The sequence below is a fragment of the Callorhinchus milii genome, unplaced genomic scaffold, assembly GCF_018977255.1.
Source record: "Callorhinchus milii isolate IMCB2004 unplaced genomic scaffold, IMCB_Cmil_1.0 Scaffold368, whole genome shotgun sequence".
Lineage (NCBI taxonomy): Eukaryota > Metazoa > Chordata > Chondrichthyes > Chimaeriformes > Callorhinchidae > Callorhinchus > Callorhinchus milii.
In genome coordinates, this window is record NW_024705109.1 from 1 (window position 1) to 4,160 (window position 4,160).

Below are 4,160 nucleotides of genomic sequence, written 5' to 3' on the forward strand. Positions count from 1 at the left end.
AAACCATCGTTTACATCAAACTTTCAACGTGGATTAATGTGTGTGTGTGGGTGTGTCCTTTGCAACTATCTACAACGACTTTAGAATGACCCGGTTGCTGTTTACAAATTGGTTGAGTTTAGTCACTTTGTTCAGAACAGAGCAGCAGGTAATACACAAATAAATGAAACAATAAAATAATACACAAGACACAAAACGGTACCGACCGGATTCCTGTCACAGCACTGGTCGTGTCTCGCACTGCTCCGCTACCGTTCCCGAGAGATATCTAACACACCTTTGTTTAAAGACAACTGAATAACTACAGACAAACCTCTTTTTTAAGAAAAACAACTCCTTATATGGTTATATCCATAATATGTTTCAATTTCAATTCTCCCTTTAACCACAAGGACTTTCCGTGTCCCTGTACGTCCTGACCTTATATTGCCATTGTTTTGGGTTCTGCCTTCAGTCACTGAGCTTTGCCGCCTTTGCACTTCTATTTTAGATTCTTGAACCACACTTTAACATTAACCCAAGACAACAGTTTGTATGTATGTCTCTGTGTGTGTGTGTGTGTGTCAGTGCATGTGTCTGTGTATGTGTGTGATTGTGTATGTATGTCTGTGTGTGTGTGTCAATGCATATGTGTGTGTGTCTGTTTACGTGTCTCTGTGTATGTGTGCGTTTGCCTGTGTATGTGGGTCTGTGTGCTTCTGTGAGTGCTTTCGTAAGTGTGTGTGTTTGTCTGTGTGAGAGATTGTTTGTGTGTGTGTTTGTCTTTGTTTCTGTGTTTGTGTTTGTGTGTGTGTTTTTGAGTATATCTGTACATATATTTTGTGTCTCTCTGTCTGTGTGTGTTTGTCTCTGCAGAGTTTTTTGTCTCTCAGTGTGTAATTGTGTTCGACTGTGTTTGCTTCTGTGACTTTGTGCTTGTGTGTGGGTGTGTGTGTCAGAGCCTTGGGACGTCCGACATGAAAGGCGATATACAACTGTAATCTTGTTGTTGTTGTTGTGTGCGTTTGTGTATGTTACTGTGAGTGTGTGCGATTGTGTGCTTGTGTGTGTTCTGTGAGTGTGTGCGATTCTGTGTGTGTTTGTGTGTGTTCCTGTGAGTGTGTACGATTGTGTGTGTGTGTTTGTGTGTGTTCCTGTGAGTGTGTGCGATTGTGTGTGTTTGTGTGTGTGTATCCCAGAGTTCAAGATCGTCGTCCTCACCTTTAAGGCCATCCATGGCCTCGCCCCCTTCTCCCCTCTCTGACCTGCTGACTCCCTACCAACCTGCCCGCTCCCTCCGTCGTGGGCTCCGGACTGTTCCATGTCTCCCGCCCGACCCGCCCTCCCATCGGTGTCCGGGCTTTCAGCCTCTCTGCCCCACACTCTGGAACTCCATCCCACGGTCCCTTCCCCTCACTTCCTCTCTTGACTCCTTCAAGGTCGGTCTCAAGACCCTTCTCCGATCGTGCCTTTGGTCTCCCTCCCACCTCTCTGCCTTCCCTCACTCCTACCCCACCCCTCTCCCTCGCTACCCCTCCCCACCCCTCTCCCACCCTCCCACCCTCGCCACCCCTCCCCACCCCTCCCCCATGCTCAAGCTCCGACACATGATTTTTTAGCGCTTTGGGACGTCCTGCCGATGTGAAAGGCGCTCTGTAAATGCAATTTTATTGATGTTATTGTGTATTTTCGTGTGTGTGTTTGTGTGTGTGTGAGTGTGTGCGTATCTGCGGTTATGTGCGTGGTTGTGTCTGTGTGCTTGCACGTTTGTGTGTTTGGTTGTGTGTATGTGTATTTATGTTTGTGTGTTTTTCTGTGTGTGTTTGTGTGTGGGTGTTTGCGTAGGTTTGTCTGTGTGAATCTATGTATATGTATTTATGTCTGTGTTTGTATTTGATTTTGTGTTTGTTTGTTTGTGTGTTTTTGAGTCTGTGTCTGTTTGTCTTCATGTATGTTTGTATGTGTGTGATTGTGTGTTGTGTTTTTGTGCGTATTTGTGAGTTTGTTTTTGTGTTTCTTTGTGTGTTTCTGTGTGTATTTGTGCGTGTGTTTTCGCGTGTATGTCTGTGTATGTGTATTTGTGTGTGTACGTGTGTGCTTTTTCTGTGTGTGTGTGTTTACGTGTATGTTTGCATGTGTTTGTGTGTGTGTCCGTTTGTTTGTGTTTCTGTGAGTGCATGTGTTTGTTTCTGTGTGTTTCTCTGTGTATGCGTGTGTGTGTATCACTGTGTGTGTATTTGTCTGTTCGACATGTGTTTGTTTGTGTGTGTATGGGTGTGTTTCATGAGTGTGTTGGCATGTGTGTCTGTGTGTGTGTGTGTGTGTACTTGTCTGTGGGTCATGTGTTTGTGTGTGTATGTATGTATTTATGTGTGTGTTTGTGTGCCATTTTGTTTATGTTTGCATGTGTGCTTGTGTGAGTGATTGTGCTTATGTTAGTGTTTGAGTGTGTGTTGGCGTATGTTCGATTTTGTGTGTATGAGGTTTTGAGTGCTTTTGTGAGTGTGTGTGTGTTTCTGTGTATGCGTGTGAGTTTGTGTGTGTGTATATTTGTGTGTGTTTGTGTTTATCTATGTATGTCTATCTATATGTGTGTGTTTGTTTGTACATTATGTTCTTCTGTTGGTGTTTGTGTGTTTTTGAGTGTGTCTTTATGTGTGTTTGTATGTTTGCGGGTGTTTGTATGTGCGTGTTTGTGAGTCTGTTTTCGTGTACGTTTGTTTGTGTGTTTCTGTGTGTGTGTATTTGTGTGTGTTCGTGTGAATGTTTATGTATGTTTATGTGTGTATGCGTGTTTGTGTGTGCGTGTGTATTTTTCTGTGTATGTGTCTGTGTGTGGTTGTGTATGTGTGCATATGTGTGTGCTTATGTGTGAATGATTGATTGTTTGTGTGTGTGTTTGTGTTTGCTTGTGTGAGTTTCTGTGTGTGTGTGTTTGCGTACGTATGTGTTTGCGTGGGTGAGTTTCTGGGTGTGATTGTATATGTTTCTGTGTGAGCGCGTCTGTGTGAGAGTGTTTGTGTGTTTGTTTGTCTGCATGTGTGAGTGTGTGTATTTATGTTTGTATGTGTGTGTCTGTGTGTGTCTGTGCGTGGGTCTCCCTGGTTATGTGACTCTGTTTGTGTGTGTTTGTGTGTATTTATCTGTAGGTCATATGTTTTTGTTGGTGTGTATTTCTGTGTGGGTCATATGTTTGTGTGTATTTGTTTCTGTGAGAGTAAGTGTGTATCTGCGGCGATGTTATGATCTGTGTTTGTGTGTGTTGGTGTGTGTGTTTGTGTGCATGAACTCCTGCAACCTGTCCGGCATCAAACAAATTGTGAGTGTCAGTGGGTTATACTCACTGTGTTTACTCTGATCCCTGTCATGTCTCTGTGTCTCTGATCTCAAGGCTGAACAGTAACAGTCTGACCGATGTCTGCACTGATGATCTGGTCTCCGCTCTCAGTACAAACCGCTCACTGAGGTTCCTGAACCTGGAGTCTAACACCTTCACAGACGGCTCTGTACCCGCTCTCCGCCGCCTCATACAGACCTGCACCAGTCTGGAGGGGATCTGGTGAGTGTTTGTGTCAGTGTTTAATGTGATAAACACACAGAGAAAGGGCTGCGTATCAGAATGGGAACAGTTTGAGGGGATTTATGTATGTATTAAACTGCGACACGAACAGTTAAAAGTTTGTACCGTTATCCCATGGGTTTATTTCCTGTTTAATGTGTTTCAGGCTTTTGGAGAATAGGTTCAGTTCAGACGGAGAGAATCAGTTGGAGTCACTGCGGGGAATCAGACCTGGACTGTCAGTGTCAGTGTGACACTGACTGAGGCAGTGACTGTCCACACAGTCTGGGTAATATGGAATGTATTCTGGACACTGTAGTGACTGATTATTAAAGATGTTGATCCTGATTCCTCTCCCATCTCTGCTCTGTGGACCGTTATTGACACACACCGCCTACGGGCGTGCGGGCGGCTGGAAAGCCCCGAGCCCCAGTCACTGCTAAACTGCTGTAAGCGACCACAACTAATGCACTTTCTCTCACAGTCTCTCTCTCTCTCCCTCTCTGTGTGTCAGTCTCTCTCAGTTTATATATTTCCGTCTCTCTATTTCCTTCTCTCTCTTTCATTGTCTTTCTTAGTCTCCGTCTCTCTCTCTCTCTGTATCTCTCTCTCTCTCTCTATG

General features: G+C 44.4%; 1 long non-coding RNA gene across 1 annotated transcript; it reads left to right on the forward strand.

Annotated features, from left to right (window-relative positions):
- Positions 1 to 3,273: 3,273 nt before the first annotated feature.
- LOC103173779 lies at positions 3,274 to 3,886 on the forward strand. Its single transcript, XR_487163.2, has 2 exons — positions 3,274 to 3,538; positions 3,705 to 3,886. It is a non-coding gene; the product is annotated as an uncharacterized LOC103173779 (long non-coding RNA).
- The last annotated feature ends 274 nt before the right edge of the window (positions 3,887 to 4,160 follow it).